Here is a 21663-nt window from a genome sequence, read left to right as displayed (position 1 = left end):
CACCCAGGGGAAGACCTGCCCTATCCCGGGCGCGCCTCTACCAAGTGACGACAACGCAGGTGGCGTGACGTGTAAACGCGTCACCACCCGTGCCTCCGCCGCGGGAAGTAGTTCCCATCGCGCCGGCTCCGAAGGGAGCTGAATGAGGGAGCCTCGAGCCGCTCAGGGCGTGAGTTCCGGAAGCGACGAGCGCGCAGCCAATCTCTGGGAAGGAGGGCGTGGCTACCTTGGCCCCGCAGATCCCTCCGCCCGTGCTTGCTTGTGCTGAGGCTGAGGGAGCCGCCATTTTGGATGCTGAGCTTTAAGTGCCAAGTTCTTCTCACCCGTTTTCACGTCGGGATTCAGCCAGGTGAGTGTGGCAGTCTTAACGTCAAAGGTCTTTGTTTTTCTCCTCGCACTGCGCTCGGGATTTAGAAGTCCCTAGTCTGGGGTTCAGACGACCCTGAGGTGGCAAGTGAGGAGAAAAGGAAGGATCCTGGGTTTGGGGTCAGGCCGGAGGTCAGGCCGGAGGTCCGCGGTGCGGGAGGCCGCCTGAGGTCGGGGTTAGGGGCGTGGCAGGGCCGAGAGCCGCTTGGATACTGCTGGACCTAGCTACTTGAGGCGGCGAAACTTTCCTGTTGTCCTTCCTGCCTCGAGGACTCTCCCCCGGGGCGGAAACGCCGCGGCCTCGGCTTCTGTTGGTGACAGGGCTCGGCCTGCGGTCTCGGTAACACCCCTGTGCCGTTTCCACTGGTCCAGAGAGACTTCGGGAAGGTCGGGGTTGACCTTCCGCGAGAGTCTGATCGCCTCTACCTGGCGGGGAGGGCTCCTGAGGTGGTGCCCTGTTTGGCCGGAGGAAATTGCCTTTCTCTTTAGCTTAAGCGAGCAGCGGTCTTTTCCCCCTTTCGCAGACTTCCCCGTGTCTTACGGGAGACCTTGTGAAGACCCTGAGGCCCGGTCCTTGCCTTTCTCCTTTGTGTTCTCCGCGCTCCTCCTCCGCGGTGCTGGAGCCGAGGACGTGAAACGGCAGCGTAAACTTTTGCCAGGATCGCGATCCACGGAGGGTCCGTTTCCAATCAGGCAGTAGGAAAGACACAGCCGCTTTCATTCTCTGCAGTAGTAAAATTAAAAGCCGCTCATAAATAGCTCTTTTCGGGGATTTTAATTTTTTGTTTTGCGTTATTAAAATTTCATACTGATTAAAGAGTATAATGAATTCCCTCCTCATTTCGCATCAACAGCGTTCAGTTCCGGGCCAGTTTTGTTTCTCTCTCTCCTTGTGCATGTATTTAACAAAATAGTAGTTGAGATAACATGTGAGTGGGTGCGTATACACGTAGAAGCCTTTTGACTCCTTTACCTGCAATCCAGTAGTCGTGGAATATTTTGTTTTTACAGCTATCTCAGAATCACATCTTCTGGGAATAAAAGATTTGGTAATACCCTTTTCTTAGAAGATAAAAGAGTGTTTTGAAACTTGAATGTTAGAATTGCATTTTAAAGTCACCCAGTTTTCTAAATCCTCTCATTTTTTAAAGTACTGTTAAAGGAATGAGAACAGTGCCTCTGGTCTTCTAAGCGATCAGGAGGCTCTAGAATCCCCAACTTTAGTCTACTTAAGTTCTCATTCCTTTAAAATTAGAATCAAGTCCTAGTTGTATGTAGTTTGTTCTGGTTTAAAAGATAAAACTAGAAAATAGGGTGTAGTCTAATGAAATAATTTCAAATGCAGGAAAAGTAGTATGCATATGAATACTAATTTCAGCATTATTTATATGACATGTCAGAAGGTTGGAGAAATAATTTAAAAATTACTATGGAATATCAGGTAGCCGTTAAAGCTAAAGACTAACACAACAGATACTATGTCATGTGATAAAAGGACTCAGTGTCAGAGTCCATGATTACAGCTCTGTAAAAATATGAGGAAAACTCTTGGTAAACGTATACCCAGTGACTTTTCTGTAATTTTTTTATATTTTATCGAAACAAGGCAAAAATACTTTGATAATGCGTACACATTTCAGTAGTTACAGCTTCTTCCAGGATATCTTGATGGTCTCTGCTTCCTGTAGTCTGTATTTGTGAGTTTACACATGATGCTACTGGTCTTGTGGCCCTTCATTTTATTAACTTTTTAATCTTGATTAATCAGTGAAGATTTGATAAAGGTTAGCAGTGTGAAAATACAGGATAGTTGGCATTCTATAAATAAAGGTTTTAAGGATTGGACTATATTAATTTGGAAATGCTTTCTAACTTGTTTGTACTCTTATGTCACCTCTTCATAGCTTCCTTACAGTGGTCATACCTAAATCTGTTCATATAATTTATTTTATAAGGAAGAAGTATTCAAGATAAGTAAAATAATACATTTCAAATACAAAAGTTTTTCTTGATACTGCATAATATCATCCTCGTCACTATTGACTTTGCTGCCTCCCTTCCCCAGTTGGCACTTTTGGAGCTACATACTCTAAAGCTTGTCTCTTAGGACTTCAGGATCTTTTTTGCTTTCTTTTTTTTTTTTTTTTTAAATTAAAGACTTTATTTTAGAGAGAGAGGGAGAGCACAGGGGAAAGAGAGGGAGAAGCAAACTACCTGCTGAGCAGAGAGCTGAGATCACAACCTAAGCCAAAGGCAGACACTTAACTGACTGAGCCAACCAGGTGCCCCCTCCTTTTTTTTTTTCTTTCTATTTTTAACTATAAATAGAGCTTTCAGGATTACTGCTGGACAGCTTCATAATTTTGGGCAGCAGGTATGAGCTGCAGCAGTCTCACCTTTCTCCCCCAAATAATATAAGGAATGACTCAATCCATGGTTTTACACCTTCCCTTATTCAGAATAAAGAGAACCTTCTTTATTTTTTTTTTTTAAAGATTTTATTTATTTATTCATGAGAGACGGGGGGGGGGAGAGAGAGAGAGAGAGAGAGAGAGAAGCAGAGGGAGAAGCAGGCTCCCAAGGAGCAGGGAGCCCGATGTGGGACTCGATCCCAGGACCCCGGGACCATGACCTGAGCCGAAGGCAGACGCTTAACCGTCTGAGCCACCCAGGCGCCCCTAAAGAGAACCTTCTTTAAAAGGCTCCTAAAAAAAAAAATGAAAGAAAGAAAAGACTTCTGGGACTGAATGATAAAAGGAGGGACTAGATGGATTTGTTGTTCCAAAGTTAAGGATTGGGTTGAAATGAGTTGGGAAGAGCCAAGAAGGGCACGTGGTGGTATCCCAATAAAAATAGATCAGTACAGGCATACCCTGGGTTTGGTGGGTTTGGTTCCAGACCACCACAATAAAGTGAGTCAAATGACTCTTTGTTTCCTTTTTTTTAAGATTTTGTTTATTGGAGAGAGAAAGAACACAAGCAGGGGGATCCACAGAGGGGGATGGAGGAGCAGGCTCCCCTCAGAGCAGGGAGCCCAATGCATGCTCGATCCCAGGACTCCGGGATCATGATCTGAGCCAAAGGCAGACGCTTAACTGACAGCCACCCAGGCGCCCCTGAAATTTTTTGTTTTCAAAGTGCATATAATAATTAATGTTCATACTACATTGTAGTCTGTTAAGTGTGCAGTAGCATTATATCTGATAAAATCGTGCATATCTTAATTTAAAAATATTGCTAAAAAAAGACTAATCATCTGAACTTTCAGCAAATTGTAACCTTTTTGCTGGTGGAGGGTCTTCCCTCCATGTTGATGGCTGCTGACTGATCCGGGTGAAGCTGAAGCTGTGGCAATTTCTTAAAATGAGAAAATAATGGTGTTTTTGCATCAGTTGACTTCTTTCATGAGTAGTTTCTCAGCATATGATATTGTTTGATAACATTTTATGCACCATAGAACTTTCTTTAAGAATTTGAGTCAATCCTCTCAAACCCTTTTGCTGCTTTATCAGCTAAGTTTATGTAATATTCTAAATTCTTCGTTGTCATTTCACCAATCTTCACAGCATCTTCACCAGGAGTAGAATTCATCTCAAGAAACCACTTTCTTTGCTCGTTCATTCATAAGAAACAGCTTCTCATCAAGGTTTTATCATGCAATTCAATCACATCTTCAGGCTCCACTTTTAAATTTAGTTATTTGACTATTTATATATTTATAGTTACTTCCTCCACTGAAGTCTTGAACCCCTCAGAGTCATTCATGAGGATTGGAATTAACTTTTTCCAAACTCCTGTTATTGTTGATATTTTGCCCTCTTGTCATGAATCAGATGTTCTTAATGGCATCTAGAATGGTGAATCCTTTCCAGAAGGTTTTCAGTTGACTTTGCCCAAATCCATCAGAGGAATCACTATCTATGGCATCTCTAGCTATGTAAGAGATATTTCCTTTTATTTATTTATTTGACAGAGAGAGACAGCGAGAGAGGAAACACAAGCAGGGGGAGTGGGAAAGGGAGAAGCAGGCTTTCCCGCTGAGCAGGGAGCCTGATGCCGGGCTTGATCCCAGGACCCTGGGATCATGACCCGAGTCGAAGGGAGGCGCTTAACAACTGAGCCACCCAGGCGCCCTGTAAGATATATTTCTTAATAACATTTGAAGGTTGAAATCACTCCTTGATCCATGGGTTGCAGAATGGATGTTTTGTTAACGGGCATGAAAACGTTAATCTTGGGGCGCCTGGGTGGCTCAGTCGTTAAGTGTCTGCCTTCGGCTCAGGTCATGATCCCAGGGTCCTGGGATCGAGCCCCGCATCGGGCTCCCTGCTCCGCGGGAGGCCTGCTCTCCCTCTCCCACTCCCGCTGCTTGTGTTCCTGCTCTCGCTATCTCTGTCTCTGTCAAATAAATAAATAAAATCTTTAAAAAAAAATGTTAATCTCATACCTCTCCATCAGAGCTCTTGGGTGACCAGGTGTGTTGCCAATGAACAGTAAAAGGAATTTTTTTTTTCTGAGTAGTAGGTCTCAATGGTGGGCTTAAAATATTCAATAAACCATATTCTAAACAGATGTGCTGTCATTCAGTCTTTGTTTCATTTATAGAGCACAGGCAGAATAGATTTAGCATAATTCCTAAGGGCTCTAGGATTTTCAGAATGGTAAATGAGCATTGGCTTCCACTTAAAGTCACAGGCTGCATTAACCCCTAGCAAGAGAGTTAGCCTGTCCTTTGAAACTTTGAATCCAGGCATTGACTTCTCTCCAGCTATGGAAGTCCTGGGTGGCATCTCCTTTCAGTGTAATGCTGTTTCATCTACATTTAAAATCTGTTGTTTAGGAGGTGCCTGGGTGCCTCAGTCAATTAAGCATCCGACTCTTGATCTCAGCTCAGATCTTGATGTCAGGGTTGTGAGTTCAAGCCCCGTGTTGGGCTCTGTGTTGAGCATGGAGCCCTTAAAAAAAAATCTGTTGTTTGGTATAGCCACCTTTATTAATTATCTTAGCTACACCTCCTGGATAATTTGCTGCAGCTTCTGCATCAGTACTTCCTTCACCTTGCACTTGAATGCTATGGAAAATGGCTTCTTTTTTTTAAGATTTTATTTATTTGACAGAGACACAGCGAGAGAGGGAACACGAGCAGGGGGAGTGGGAGAGGGAGAAGCAGGCTTCCCTCTGAGCAGGGAGCCTGATGTGGGGCTCGATTCCAGGACCCTAGGACCATGACCTGAGCCAAAGGCAGTTGCCCAATGACTGAGCCACCCAGGCACCCCAAATGGCTTCTTTCTTTAAACCTCATAAATCAACCTCTGCTAGCTTCAAGCTTTTCTTTTGCAGCTTCCTCTCCTCTCAGTTTGTAGAATTGAAGAGCGTCAGGACCTTGGCTTAGGGAATCATTGTGGCTGGTTTGATCTTTTATCCAGACCACTAAAATGTTCTCCGTATCAGCAATAAGGCTCTTTCACTTTCTTTTTTTTTTTTTTAATATTTATTTATTCATGAGAGGCAGAGGGAGAAGCAGGGGGACTCGATCCCAGGACCCTGGGATCATGACTTGAGCCGAAGGCAGACGCTTAACCATCTGAGCCACCCAGGCGCCCGGCTCTTTCACTTTCTTACCATTTGTTCACTGGGGGAGCCCTTTTCATTTCCTTCAAGAACTTTTCCCTTGCATTCACAACTTGGCTTACTGATGCGAGAAGCCTAGCTTTTGGTCTATCTCAGCTTTTGACAAGTTTTCCTTACTGAGTTTAATCATTTGTAGCTTTTGATATACAGTGACTCTTCTTTTCCTTGAATACTTCGAGGCCATTGTAGGGTTATTGATTGGCCTAATTTCAGTATTGTTTCTTAGGGAATAGGGGTGCCTTAAGCAGAGGGAGAGAGATGAGGGGAATGGCTGGTTGGTGGAGCAATCAGAATATACACATTTCTCAACAAAGTTCATTGTCTTACATTGGAGTCATTGGTGGCACCCTAGTTAAAATTTTACAATAGTAACATCAGAGGTCACTGATCCCAGATCACCATAACATTTATAATAATAATGAAGAAGTTTGAAATGTGAGAATTAGCAAAATGTGACAGACGTGGAGTGAGCAAATGCTTTTGGAAAAATGGTGCTGATAGACTTGCTTGATGCAGGGTTGCAAACCTTCATGTAAAAACAAAACAAAACAGTATCTGAGAAGTGCAATAAAAAGAGGTATGCATATATATAAACTAGAGAGAATACTGTGAGAACTAGTTTTGTAATCACTAGTTCATAATCATTTCATAGGGTTTTTGTTATAGTTGTTTACATGACTTACAGTTTTTTTTTTATGTCATTCTCATTAGATTGTGAACTCTTTGAAGCTTTAGGGTGAGGTCTTAACTGTGGTGGCTTAGCACAGTGCCTGATAGAAGAGCGCTTAACAAACGTTTGGTGAGTGAGTGCATGACCATAAACATGTTGACATAACATCCTAGAATAACCTCTGAATCATAAAAGGAGTTTTAAATGAGTTACTGAACAATATTAGTATGTGGTATGTGTATACATATTCATATATATCTACATTCATATATGTTTGTTTTATGTATATAGATATTTGTGTATGTATAAAACAGTAACTTGACCAGAATATTTTACTAACTTTCAGATTAGTATTCTTAATCATTCCAGGTACAAAGGTTATGGTATTTAGTTTTGGAAACAGGTTCAAGTCCTGAAATGGTAATTAAGTTGATATTTTGTATTAGACTAGTTTGGGGTCTAATGATTTATTTCGTATATTTTAGGATAGATCTTTAGTTATTACCTTTGTGGTTTAATGTCATTGTCTCTTAAAATTTTTTTAATTTTTAAATTTTTTTAATTTTTAAAAGATTTTATTTATTTATTGGTCAGAGAGAGCACAGTCAGGGGGAGTGGCAGGCAGAGGGAGAAGCAAACTCCCTCCTGAGCAAGGAGCCCATGTGGAACTTGATCCCAGGACCCTGGGATAGTGACCTGAGCGGAAGGCAGACGCTTAACCAACTGAACTACCCAGGCGTCCCTAATTTTTTTTTATTTTTTTAAAGATTTAATTTATTTGAGAGAGAGAGCCAGCACAAGCAGTAGGAAGAAGCAGACTCCCTGCTGAGCAGGAAGGTGGATGTGGGGCTCTATCCCAGGACCCTGGGATCATGACCTGAGCTGAAGGCAGATGAGGCCCTTAACCAACTCAGCCACCCAGGCGCCCCATGTCATTGTCTTTAATTATTCTTTTTTTTTTTTGTAGAATAGGAATCTAATTTCTGAAAGTTGAAAATCCTTGAAACTTAGGTGTGCCTGACTGGGTCAGTCAGAAGAACATGCGACTCTTGATCTCTGGGTTGGGAGTTTGAGCCCCAGGTTGGGTGTAGCGATTACTAAAAACGTAAATTAAAAAACTTAATTAGGGACACCTGGGTGGCTCAGTCGTTAAGCATCTGCCTTCGGCTCAGATCATGATCCCAGGGTCCTGGGATCAAGCCCCACATTGGGCTCCCTGCTCCGCGGGAAGCCTGCTTCTCCTTCTCCCACTCCCCCTGCTTGTGTTCCCTCTCTGGCTGTGTCTCTCTCTGTCAAATAAATAAATAAAATCTTTTAAAAAAAATTAAAAAAAGAAAACCCTTAAATCTTAACAAAATACTTTGGCAAATTATTTCTGTTTCCTTAAAACAAAACTAAATTATGTAAGTCAGTGGAATTAAAAAAGAATGTTACTTTTCTTTTTCCTTTGGAATGGTTTTTAATTTTAGATTCAATTTTTGTTATATATGTGGAGTAATTACATTTTCTATTTCTTTGTCAGTTTTGGTAAGTTGAGTTTTAGAGATTTGTCCGTTCTTGTTTGAATATATAGGTGTAAATTGATAATGTCCCCTTGTGATTATTATTATTTTTTAAAGATTTTATTTATTTATTTGAGAGAGCGAGAATGAGAGAGAGCATATGAGAGCGGGGAGGGTCAGAGGGAGAAGCCGATTCCCTGCTGAGCAGGGAGCCCGATGTGGGACTCGATCCCGGGACTCCAGGATCATGACCTGAGCAAGGCAATCGCTTAACCAACTGAGCCACCCAGGCGCCCGTCCCCTTGTAATTATTAATGTCTCTAGGATCTGTAATGATATTCCCCTCTTCATTCCTGATAGTTTGTCCCCCTTTTTTTTGCCAGTTTTCTATAGACTTACGAGTTTTTTAAAGTAATCTTTTTTTTTTTAAAGATTTTATTTATTTATTTGAGAGAGAGAATGAGATAGAGAGAGCATGAGACGGGGGAGGGTCAGAGGGAGAAGCAGACTCCTCCTGCTGAGCAGGGAGCCCGATGCGGGACTCGATCCTGGGACTCCAGGATCATGACCTGAGCCGAAGGCAGTCGCTTAACCAACTGAGCCACCCAGGCGCCCTAAAGTAATCTTTACGTACACCATGGGGCTTGAACTCACAAGATCAAGTGTCATATGCTCTACTGACAGAGCCAGTTGCCCCAAGATTTGTCAATTTTTTTAAAAGATTTTATTTGACAGAGCACGAGTGGGGGGAGGGGCAGAGAGAGAAGCAGTTTCCCCACCGAGCAGGGAGCCTGATGTGGGGCTCTAAATCTTGGGGTGCCAGGGTGGCTCAGCAGTTAAGCATCTTGCTTCAGCTCAGGTCATGATCTTGGGGTCCCAGGATCGAGCCTTGTGTCGGGCTCCCTGCTCAGTGGAGAGCCTGGTCTTTCTCTGCCCCTCCCTCCTGCTCTGCTCTCTCTCTTAAATAGATGTAATTAAAAAATTTTTTTTTCTAGATAACCAGCATTTGGTTTTGTTGATTTTTCTGTAGTTTTCCTCTTCAATTTCATTGATTTATTTTGCCTTGTTTTTATTGTTTCCTCCTGCTTGCTTTGGGTTATAATAATTCTTTTTACAGTTCGTTATGGTGGAAGCTTAGATTACTAGAGACCTTCATTTCTAATATAAGCATTTAGTGTTGTAAATTTCCCCGTAAGTGCTGCTTTTTATTTTATTTTTTTTAAAAGATTTTATTTATGTGAGAGAGAGAGGAGAGGGGAGGGTCAGAGGGAGAAGCAGAGTCCCCGCTGAGCAGGGAGCCTGATGTGGGACTCGATCCTGGGACCCCAGGATCATGACCTGAGTCGAAGGCAGTCGCTTAACCAACTGAGCCACCCAGGTGCCCCTTAAGTACTGCTTTTTAAACTACATCCACAGATTACAATACTTTCATTTTCTTGCAGTTCAAACCTTTAAAACATGTTTTTCCTGCTTACAACTTCCTCTTTGACCCGTGGATTATGAGGAAGTGTGTTTAATTTTCAAGTGTTGGGAGATTTTCTGCTATCTTGTTAACTGATTTCTAGTTCAGTTCCATTTGGTTAAAGATCGTACTCTGTGTGACTTCCGTTCTGTTTTGTTAAGATTATTTTGTACCCTGGGATATGGTCTATATTCAGGTATGTTCCATGTGTGTTACTGTGTTGGGTGGAGTGTTCTGTAACTATCATTGAGATACAGTCGATTGTTTGTGGTGTTCAGTTCTTGTATATCCTTGCTGATACTCTACCAGGTTTTTTTTTTTTTGAAAATGTCTTTTATGAGTTACATTTATTTATTATTTTTTTAAGATTTTATTTATTTGACAGAGAAGGACAGCGAGAGAGGGAACACAAGCAGGGGGAGTGGGAGAGGGAGAAGCAGGCTTCCCCTGGAGCGGGGAGCCCGATGCGGGGCTCGATCAGTTACTGGTGAAGGCATGTTGAAGTCTCCAGCTATAAGTAGGGATTTGTTAATTTCTCCTTTCCTATCTGTCAGTACTTGCCTCATATATTTTGAAGCTCTGTTTGTTAGGTGCATTCACTATTAGGATTGTTATATTTCCTTGGTGAATTCACTTTTATCATTATATAATTACAACAGTATATAATACTCCTTTTTTATCCCTGGTTTTCCTTGTTCTGAAATCTTTGTCTAGCATTAATATAGCCCCTCCAATTAACTTTAACTTTCTTTTTTAAAATTGAGTTATAGGGTACCTGGATGGCTCAGTCAGTTAAGCATCTGCCTTCGGCTCAGATCATGGTCTCAGGGTCCTGGGATCGAGTTCCACATTGGGCTCCCTGCTCAGCAGTGAGCCTGCTTCTCCCTCTGCCATTCCCACTGCTTGTGCTCTCTGTCTCTCTCTGTCAAATAAATAAAGTCTTTAAAAAATTAAATTGAGTTATAATCGACATAAAAGATACTAGTTTCAGATATACAGCGTAATGATTAGATGTTTGTGTGTATTGTGAAATGATTGCCACAATAAGACTAATTAACAGCCATCACCATACATAGTTAACAAAATTTTTTTCTTGTGAAAAGAACTTTTGTGTGTGTGTGTGTGATAAGAACTTTAAGATCTACTCTCAGCAGTGAAAGTGTACAGTATGATTAATTTGTACATTTACATCCACATGACATTTATTTTATAACTGGAAGCTTGTACTGAAATGGGTGGAGGGGTGCAAAAAATGTAAACTTCCAACTTTCTTTTGGTGAGTGTGTGATAGACCTTTTTCATCCTTTTACTTTTTTAAAAAAAGTTTTATTAGTGTGCATTCATGCACGAATGGGGCGAGGGGCAGAGGGAGCAGAACAAGCCGACTCCACTGAGCAGGGAGCCTAATGCGGCCCGATCCCAGGACCCTGGAATCGTGACTTGAGCCAAAGGCAAATGCGTAACTGACTGAGCCACCCAGGCGCCCCAACTTGCTTTTTTTTTTTTTAAAGCTTTCATTTATTTATTTATTTTTAAAGATTTTATTATTTGAGACAGAGCACAAGCAGGGAGGAGGGTCAATGGGAGAAGCAGGGAGCCTGACATGGGGCTCAATCCCAAGACCCCGGGATCATGACTCAAGCCAAAGGTAGCCATTTAACTAAGCCACCCATGCACCCCTTAAGATTTTATTGATTTATTTGAGAGAGAAAGAGGGAGCTTGTGAGTGGTGGGAGGAGCAGAGGAAGGGGGACAAGCAGATTCCCTGTTGAGTGCGGAGCCCAGTGCAGCGCTTGATCTCATGACCCTGAGCTTATGACCTGAGCCAAAATCAAGAGTTGGATGCCTAACACAATGAGCCACCCAGGCATCCCTCATCCTTTTACTTTTAACATACTCATTTTATCATATCAAAGTGAGTTTCTTGTTGATAGTATATAGATGGACCCTTTTTTTGGACAGTCTCTTGTCTTTAAATTGTTTTTAGGGCGCCTGGGTGGCTCAGTTGGTTAAGCGACTGCCTTCGGCTCAGGTCATGATCCTGGAGTCCCGGGATCGAGTCCCGCATCGGGCTTCCTGCTCAGCAGGGAGTCTGCTTCTCCCTCTGACCCTCTTCCCTCTCGTGCTTTCTATCTCTCATTCTCTCTCTCTCTCAAATAAATAAATAAAATCTTAAAAAAAATTGTTTTTAGACCATTTCTATATAATTTTTTATGTAATTATTATATTTGAATTTAGGTCCACCATTTTATTATGTTTTCTGTTTTTTCCTCTGTTTTTCATTTCTGTTTCTGCTTTTGCCTTCTTTTGGGTTATTTTAATACTAGTATTCTAGTTTAAATTCTGTTTATTTTTAATTTTTTTTAATTTTTTTAAAATTTATTTATTTTATTTATTTATTTGACAGAGAGAGACACAGTGAAGAGTGGGAACACAAGCAGGGGGAATGGGAGAGGGAGAAGCAGGCTTCCCGCGGAGCAGGGAGCCCAGCGCGGGGCTTGATCCCAGGACCCTGGGATCACGACCTGAGCCAAAGGCAGATGCTCAATGACTAAGCCACCCAGGCACCCCAAATTCTGTTTTGTTTTGGTTTTTTTTTGTATAATATGTTTCACAGGTCACTGTAGGGATTATAATAGATGTACTTTCACAGTGTATTTAGAGTCAGTATTTTACCACTTCCCTTTTTTTTTTTTTTAAGATTTTATTTGACACAGTGAGGGAGGGAATACAAGCAGGGGGAGTGGGAGAGGGAGAAGCAGGCTTCCTGCCAAGCAGGGAGCCCGATGTGGGGCTCAATCTCAGGACCCTGGGATCATGACCCGAGCCGAAGGCAGACACAACTGAGCCACCCAGGCACCTCAGTATTTTACCACTTCCTGTGGAATATAGAGACATCTTATAGATCACTTTACCCTGCTCCCTTTTTTCCATTATGTTTATCTTATGTACATACGTTGAAAACCCCATTAGACAATGTTACTAGTTTTGCTTTTAACTATAAAAAATGCATTTAAAGACACTCAAGAGTAGAGTCATCTATTATATTTCCCAGGTATTTATATCTGTAATGTAAGTTATAGATATTTTCCATTTCTTCCTTTATTTTAATATTCCAGATTTCCTTCTGGCATCACTTAATTCTGCCTGGAAAACTTTTTTTTTTTTTTTTTTTAAGATTTTATTTATTTGAGAGAGAGAGAGAGCATGAGAGGGGGGAAGGTCAGAGGGAGAAGCAGACACCCTGCTGAGCAGGGAGCCTGATGCGGACTCAATCCTGGGACTCCAGGATCATGACCTGAGCTGAAAGCAGTCGCTTAACCAACACACAGGCAGCCCTGCCTGGAAAACTTCTTAAGAGGTTTGTTGGTGACAGTTTCTTTTATTAGTTTTCCTTCATCTGAGAATGACTTTATTTCACCTTCATTTCTGAAGGATATTTTCAGTGGATATAGAATTCTTGCTTAACAGTTCTTTCAGCAATTTAGAAATACTGTTCCAGGGGCACCTGGGTGGCTCAGTTGTTTGAGCGTCTGCCTTTGGCTCAGGTCATGATCCTGGGATCCTGGGATCGAGCCCCGCATCAGGCTCTCTGCTCCGCGGGGGGCCTGCTTCTCCCTCTCCCACTCCCCCCTGCTTGTGTTCCTGCTCTCGCTGTGTCTCTCTCTGTCAAATAAATAAAATCTTAAAAAAAAAAAATACTGTTCCGCTTCTCTTCAGCCTCTATGATTTCTGATGTGAAATTCATAGTCATTTGAATAGGTCATCTGTAAGTAATGCATTTTTCTCTGGCTCCTTTCAGTATTTTATAAATTTATCTTTAGTTTTCAGCAGTTTGGTGATGAGAAGTCTGGGCATACATTTCTTTGGGTTTATTCTGCTTGGAATTCCCTAAGCTTTTTCAGTCTGTAGATTTATGCCATTTGCTAAATTTGGGAAGTTTTCAGCCTATAGTTTGCTTTTTTTTTTAAAGATTTATAGAGAGTGTGTGTGCAAGCTGGGGGAGGGGAAAAGGGAGAGAGGGAGAGAATCTCAAGCAGATTCCCAGCTGAGTGTGGAGCCCTGTGTAGGGCTCAAAATCATGACCCTGAGATTGTGACCTGAGCCAAAATCAAGAGTTGGACGCTTGACTGGCAGCCAGCCACCCAGGTCCCCCCTCAGCCTATAGTTTTTCATGATTTTTTGGTACCACACTTCTGGGACTCTGAGGACACAAATATTAGATCCTTTACTCTTGCCCTACAAATCTCTCAGACTTCAGTCTTTTTTTAACCTCTTTTTCAAATTGGATGCTTTTTATTGATCTATCATCAGGTGCCCTGGCTCTTTCGCTCTGTCATTTCCGTTCTGCTATTGAGCCCATCAATGAGTTTCTTACCTTGGTTATTGTTTTTTTCAATTCTAAAGTTTTATTTGTTTCCTCTTTGTATCTTTTATTTCTTTTTTTTAAAGATTTATTTGTGAGAGCAAGACTGGGTGGGGGAGGGGCCGAGGGAGAGAATCTTCAAGGAGATACCCCACTGAGCATGGAGCCCAAGGAGAGGTGCGAGAGGTGTGATCTCCCCACCCAAGAGATCATGACCTCAGCTGAAACCAAGAGTTGGACACTCAACTGAATGAGCTGCTCAGGCACTCCCTTGCTTGTTTTTTAAGGACTACACATCTTGCTCTAAGTATAGCTAGTTCATTAATTCTGACTGCTGCTTAGTAGTCTGTTGTATGCTTCTGTCACATTTTATTTGTCCTCTTGTAATGGACACAGTATTCTGCCACCTCCTTACTACCATAGGATTCCTTTTTTTTTTTTTAAGATTTTATTTATTTGTCAGCGAGAGACACAGCAAGAGAGGGAACACAGGCAGGGGGAATGGGAGAGGGAGAAGCAGGCTTCCCGCCGAGCAGGGAGCCCGATGTGGGGCTCATCCTAGGACCCTGGGATCATGATCTGAGCCAAAGGCAGACACTTAATGACTGAGCCACCCAGGTGCCCCACCATAGGATTCTTATACATGTGTCTTCATGGCCCTTTCTACAAATTTCTTTGAGGGTGTATGTTCAGGAATGGGATTGCCAGCTCCTAAGGTATACATTTACCGTACATATTAAGGCATACATTTTATCAAATACTAACAAATAGAGTGTTATTCATCTTTGTAAAGGAAGGAAATTCTGTCACATGCTACAACATGGACTCAGACTTTACTAATACTATTATATATATGTGTCAGGATACATAAATATAAACAGCATGTTTTATTTATCCATTCATCTGTCAGTGAACATTTGGGTTACTTTCTATAGTGGATAATGCTGCTAGGAACATGGGTGTGCAAATATCTCTTTGAAATTCTATTTTCAGTTCTTTTGGATATATACTCAGAAGTGGGATTGCTGGATCATAATAAGGTAGTTCTATGTTCAGTTTTTTAAGGAACTACCATACTGTTTTCCATGGTGGTACTCCACTTTACAGTCTCACCAACAGTGGTACACAGGGGCCCCAGTTTTTTCCATATCCTTTCAAACACTTTTTTTTTTTTAAGGTTTTATTTATTTGACAGTACAAGCAGGGGGAGCAGGAGAGGGAGCTACAGAGGAAGAGGGAGAAGCAGGCTTCCCACTGACTAGGGAGCCTGACGCGAGACTCAATCCCAAGACGCTGGGATCATGACCTGAGCCAAAGGCAGACATTTAACTGACTGAGCCACTGAGGCACCCTTACCTTTTTTTAAAAAATACTTATTTTTGAGGAAGCACACAAGTGGGGTGGACAGAGGGAGAGGGGGAGCAGACTTTGAGTGTGGAGTCCCACACCGGGGTCGGTCCTGTGACCCTGAGATCATGACCCATCTGAAACAAAGAGTTGGTTGCTCAACCGGCTGAGCCACCTGGGTGCCTCCACAGTTTTCTTTTTTTAGGCTATTCATTTAACTTGTTTTCTAGTCTGGTTAGCTGAAATCTTAACTACAGTGTAAATCTGGGGTTACTTTGTTAGATCTAGGTTCCTTCTTGTTTGGTCTTGGGTGCGTGTGTGTAGCCTTTATGCTTGATAACTCCTTCTCCAGAGCCACATAGCATCGTTCCTCTGATGTATGTCCCTGGAGGCTCACTCTTGTGCACTGTCTCTATAGGCCCCTTTACTTTCTGCCTTCCAGTTGTGGGTAGATGGGAGGTACCAGGAGACTAGAGGGTAGGAGGAATGAGGACTAGCTATTTATTTCCCTTCTCCTTTCCTGCCAGGTTGCTGCAAATTGTCTGCATGCCTCTACCAATAACCTTGATTCCTGTCTGGAGACCCTCTTCATATAGCTACTCCTCTTCTTTCCCTTTCGGACCTGGATGTTAGTGGTTCTGGGGCAATACACTATCCTTTGTTGGTTTCTCTAAACCTTAGCCACACTTTTGTACATAATGTATGAAATTCTTCTCAGGTTACCCAGGTTGTGGATGTTAATCTGTTTTCAGCTGGAATCCTGATTGTTAGAGTCCCTGAACAGGCCCTGTGATTTTACTTATTGTTCTAGATTTGAAACAAAAAAATGTTATTACTGAATGATAAGATTAGTAATTTGGGTTTATTTTTATCTGCCTTCCACAGGTTTACAGTAGGCTTTTGGAGTTTCTCTTTCCCAAACATCCCCAGCTAAAAGATGAAGAGTGAAATATAAACAACTTTGCCACACATCATTATTCCAGTTCCTTCACAGAATTGGATTTCTATTAGCAGCATAAAACATTTGTTAAGCACCCCTTTCAGAGAATTTTTGCACTTTTCTTCTTCAAAATCCCTTTTCTTTTGACTTGGGATCTCTTCCTTCCCAGGCTGTTTCAGCAGTCCTAAACTAGCATTTGTGGGACACTGGCCATCTTAGGCAAATATGTGAAATAAAGATGTCTTTACACCCTCTAGCATTTCATGTTGCTAAAACCACTCCTTTGTTACCCGTTTCCTCTGTTAACATGTGTCTTTCAGTGTCTGGCTCACTTTAAATACCTATTCTGATGAATTAATTTTTTTGGTAAACTTAATTTTCCTAAATATGTATTAATGTATTAATCAGCTCTATTCTTTTTCTTTTCATGTCCTCATTAACTTTTGCTTTTTTTTTGAGATGGGGAGATGTATTGTTTTTACTTTGACTTTATTTTATTTTTTTTTTTAAGATTTTATTTATTTGTCACTATAAGCAGGGGGAGCAGCAGGCAGAGGGAGAAGCAGGCTCCCTGCTGAGCAAGGAGCCTGATGGGACTTGATCCCAGGACTCCGGGATCATGACCTGAGCCAAAGGCAGCCACTTAACCGACTAAGCCACCCAGGTGTCCCTTTATTTTATTTTTTTTTTTAAGATTTTATTTATTTATTTGTCAGAGCAAGAACACAAGCATGGGTAGTGGCAGGCAGAGGGAGAAGCAGACTCCCTGCTGAGCAAGGAGCTGGATGCAGGGCTCGATCCCAGGACTCTGGGATCATGACCTAAGCTGAAGGCAGACAGACACTTAAGCTACTGAGCCACCCAGGTGTCCCTGCTTTGACTTTTAAAAAAAGTTTCTTGTTCCTGACAGAACTCTCCCTTTGCCCCTTTTCCCCTTCACCATAGTTTTCTAAAGGGCTCCTCTCCCTTCAAAAATTTTTCTCCCCCAGGCATTCCCTTTCCAAGACTTCATTTGTGCATTTCAAATGCACTTTAATGTTCCTTCTTAGGAGTCTGGGCATTTGTCTCTGGACGCTTGCTTTTTACGGCTAGGGGACTTTTTATTTCTGGTTGTGGTTTTTCATCCATATTAGACGTCCTGCTAGTTTTCCTCTTTTGTCTTCCACAAACTGTGTTGCCTATTTTGCTTTCTGCTAAGGCATGTGGCTGTTGCTTTGTGCATAGGAGAGTGCCTGATAGGAATTGTTTGTTGTTGTGTTTGTTTAGTGATGTTTGCTATTGCCTTCATCTTAAAGATAAGGAAAATGATGCTCAGAGTAGTTAAATGGCATGGGCAAAGGCTATTAAGAACAGAAGTGAGGATTGATAATCAAGCCTCTGTTAACCTTTGCTGCATTGCTGGTCTTTAGAGTCCTCTTTACACTTCAAGCCTAGTGCACATCCTTCTTGGAAGCTTCCTAGAGCTCCATGGCAGAATGAATGTTCTCCTCCATAGGTCTCCCCTTGCTCTGGCCCTCGATGGAAGAGCATCTGTGTTAGGAGGGTTATCAAGACCATGTTTACATTTTTAATCACAGTTGTAATATTTTTGCTAAGTGGTCACCCTGTGTGGGTAATGTTGCATTTGGGCTTTGAACCCAGATCTTGCCCTTACTCATCTGTGGTGAGACAGATGAGCTGATGGATATGAAGGCCAGGACCTGACACCCACTGAGATTTCTCCTCTGTTCCTTTTCTTGATTAGCTCTTCTTCATAGGCTTGCACACAGTGTGCATGTACTCTTTTTAATGTTTATTTGTCAAAGGAGATGGTCATAAATTACTGGACAGTCGTAAGCACTTTTTTGGTGCTTAGTTAAGCACCATACTTCTTTTTCTTTTTTTAAAGAAATGTGCACTGTATCTATAGGCCCCTTTACTTTCTGCTTATTTATTTATTTATTAGAGAGAGAGAGAATGAGAGATAGAAAGCACGAGAGGGAAGAGGGTCAGAGGGAGAAGCAGATTCCCTCCTGAGCAGGAAGCCCGATGTGGGACTCGATCCCGGGACTCCAGGATCATGACCTGAGCCGAAGGCAGTCGCTTAACCAACTGAACCACCCAGGCGCCCTTTCTTATAGTTTTTGACATTCTCTGCCACCCACCTCTGGCAACCACCAATCTGTTCTCTGTATCCATGAGCGTGTGGGTGGTTGTTTTTATTCCAGATTCCACATATATTCCACTTACGATAAGGTGATCTTGGTTATTGTCTTCTGATGAGTTAATATTTTGTTTTTCTAAGGAGGCAAATGAATTTATATTATTTGTCTCTTAATAGAAATTCTAAATTCTATACTTTCTGAGGTGGGTTTGGTTTTTAATATTAGCTCTACTGTTAGTCTTAACTCATTGGGTTTGAAAAGAGTTTACAGTAATAATTAAATCTTTTTTTTTTAGTCCAGCCTTTGTTTATATGTATATTTTCCTTTTTTTTTTTTTTTAAGATTTTATTTATTTGACAGGGAGAGACACAGCGAGAGAGGGAACACAAGCAGGGGGAGTGGGAGAGGGAGAAGCAGGCTTCCCGCTGAGCAGGGAGCCCAATGCGGGACACTTGATCCCAGGACCCTGGGACCATGACCTGAGCCGAAGGCAGACGCTTAACGACTGAGCCACCCCGGCGCCCCTATGTATATTTGCTTTTTTAAACTCAGAATTTGGGGTCATACTTCATATATGTAGTCCTGCCTTTTCAACTAATATCATTGATATATTTTCACATCAGTAAATACTTTTTAAATATTGAGTGGCTACATAAAACTCCATCACAAATATACTATAGTTTAATAAGCAATATTCATTATTCTAATTTTTTGGTCTTAAAATGTGCTGATAAATATTTTTATATAAAAATCTGAATGAAGCTCTGTTTCTTTAGGCTAAGTTCCTAGGAGTAGAATTAATAGGTCAAAATGTATATGTTTTTAAGCCTTTTGAAAATATTTATAATACTGGGGCGCCTGGGTGGCTCAGTCATTAAGTGTCTGCCTTCGGCTCAGGTCATGATCCCAGGGTCCTGGGATCGAGCCCCACATCGGGCTCCCTGCTCAGCGGGAAGCCTGCTTCTCCCTCTCCCACTCCCCCTGCTTGTGTTCCCTCTCCCGCTGTGTCTGTCTCTGTCAAATAAATAAAATCTTTAAAAAATATATAATACTAAAGTTTAGTTCTCATATATATTGATGCATCACAAAATCGATGTTTATAGATTAGTTAAGAACCACAGAGAAATTTTGACATTTTTCTGTCATACCTTGTGACTCTACCAGACCCCAATATTGTTATCTTTTATCTTCGAAACAGTATCCAAGCAAATGGCCAAAGAAGTTAACCCCTTATAATAAACTCCAGAGCAGCACTTATTTACTTACTTGTGATTTTATAGTTACTGAGGTGATAGTTTTCTCTAACTAGACTGTGAACTCCATGAGGGCAATAACCGTGTCTGTTTTTCAGTGCCAGTGTATCTAGCTCCTGTCACAGTATTGTAGACAATCAATGAACATTTGTTGAAAGGGATTGAAAAATATATAGTATAATTTTTTGTGCTGAAATGCTATAGGAGCATATGATTAAGATTGTTTACTTGGGTTTTGAGTTTAGATGCACTTAGATTTTATTCTTCATTCTGCCACTTAGTTGCTGGTTGGTCCTGGGCCAGTGCCTGGTACAGCAAATGATAGTACTAGTTACTGTTTTTCTGGCTGTCCCATCTGTCTCTGGTTATGAAGGCCTTGAAAACAAGGATATTGTCTGGATCTCGTTAGCACCAGAACCTACCACAGCACCTGTTCTCATAAATAATTGTCAAATTGAAGTTTTGAATTTATGATTGAGAGAGATGTTATGGCATAAACTGTAGTTAATGCCATTCTTCACTTGTACTGAACTTGTGTTCCTCTGAAAGTTTCTTGTTCTCTCTGGTACCTGGAGTTTAGATACAGCACTTCCTCTGCCTGGGGTAGTCACATCCTCTTTTTACCTTACATATAATTTGTTTGTCCTTTAGGACCCAACTTAGACTTTCCTTCTCCTGGAAAGTATTCTGTAATGTCTCTAAGATTGGGTGTCTTTTCTCTAGAATTAGGTTTTTTAATTTTGGCACTACAGACATTTGCGCTGGATAATTATTTTTGTTGTGGGGGACTGTCCTGTTGATTGTAGAATGTTTAGCAGCAGTATTCCTGGCATCTACCCACCAGATGCCAGTAGCATCCCTTCCAATCATGACAACCCAGGATGTCTCCAAGTCATTGCCAAGTATCCCATAGGGGACAGAGTCACTTTCAGTTGAGAACCACTCTAAAATTAGACTTCTTACCAAATAGTATTATAGTTGCCAGATTTTCTTAAGCTGTTTTTTTCCAATAGAATATAAGTTCCTTTGAGGGCAAGGACTGTACTTTTTTTTTTTTTTTTTTTTGTAAATCTTCAGCGTTTAGCTATTGTCTGATGTAGAAATATTTGGTATTTGTTGAGCGGGTTGAATATAATTCAGTGTAATGGTTGCCAGATATTTCATGACATACAAGCCCCGTTGTAAACTGAGACTTAGGTTGATTATTAAATATATAAAGGCTTCTGGAGGTTCTTATTAGTGGTTTATGCACAAGTGGACAAATATCCCTAGTGTTTTTCCTTACATTGGATATCTTTTTTGGTTTGTCTGTTTATTAATTAGTTTATTTGACCTAGCTTTTGTTTGGATGTTATATGTTTTGAAGTTCAAGTCCAGAATTCGTTGGGAGACATAGAATTTGTGCTCTCTCAATATGGAATTCACAATGTTATATCCCCTTGTGGGTGGAGGGGAGTGGTTTTGTTGACTATAACTTTGCTGTACATTCAAAGTCTTGGTAAATACCCTTCTGTTGTTAAATTTTATAGAGCAGTTTTTTTTTTGGATTTTTCATCCCTTTGTATATTTCTTTTTTTTTTTTTAAAGATTTATTTATTTATTTGAGAGAGAGAGAATGAGAGCGATAGAGAGCACGAGAGGGAAGAGGGTCAGAGGGAGAGGCAGACTCCCCGCTGAGCAGGGAGCCCGATGTGGGACTCGATCCCGGGACTCCAGGATCACGACCTGAGCCGAACGCAGTCGCTTAACCAACTGAGCCACCCAGGCGCCCCCCTTTGTATATTTCTTTGCAAGTCAGTAAATATTAATATTTTTGTGATCTTGGGTACTGGCTTTTTCCCACAGGCTGAGACTTAATAGGAGGACTTGAGGAAGTAATGGGAGAATATTTTTGAATTTGGTTCTAAATATGATAGTCTTTCCCCATCACTGCCCTGATGAGATTTTTGGGAGAAGTAGGAGTCCTTCCTGCTGCTGCTTTG

The 21663-nt window shown here is 41.5% G+C and overlaps 1 protein-coding gene across 2 annotated transcripts in view; it reads left to right on the top strand.

Moving 5' to 3' along the window:
• The first annotated feature begins 242 nt into the window (after window positions 1–242).
• Window positions 243–21663, top strand: part of IST1 (IST1 factor associated with ESCRT-III) — a 33715-nt gene continuing 12294 nt past the window's right edge. Inside the window, exons 1-2 of one of the 2 annotated variants that reach the window (XM_088027465.1) lie at window positions 260–349; window positions 6709–6796. The gene's annotated coding sequence lies outside the window, so the exon portion shown is untranslated. Of the gene's footprint in view, window positions 350–6708; window positions 6797–21663 lie in introns of both variants that reach the window. The other variant, XM_028092438.2, reaches the window with a different exon arrangement.

The sequence above is a fragment of the Eumetopias jubatus genome, unplaced genomic scaffold (genome assembly GCF_037043125.1).
Source record: "Eumetopias jubatus isolate StellerSeaLion01/CBP00866 unplaced genomic scaffold, mEumJub1_p1.0 scaffold_10, whole genome shotgun sequence".
NCBI lineage: Eukaryota > Metazoa > Chordata > Mammalia > Carnivora > Otariidae > Eumetopias > Eumetopias jubatus.
Note: the sequence above shows the minus strand (reverse complement) of the source record. Positions and strands in the feature narration are given on the sequence as shown.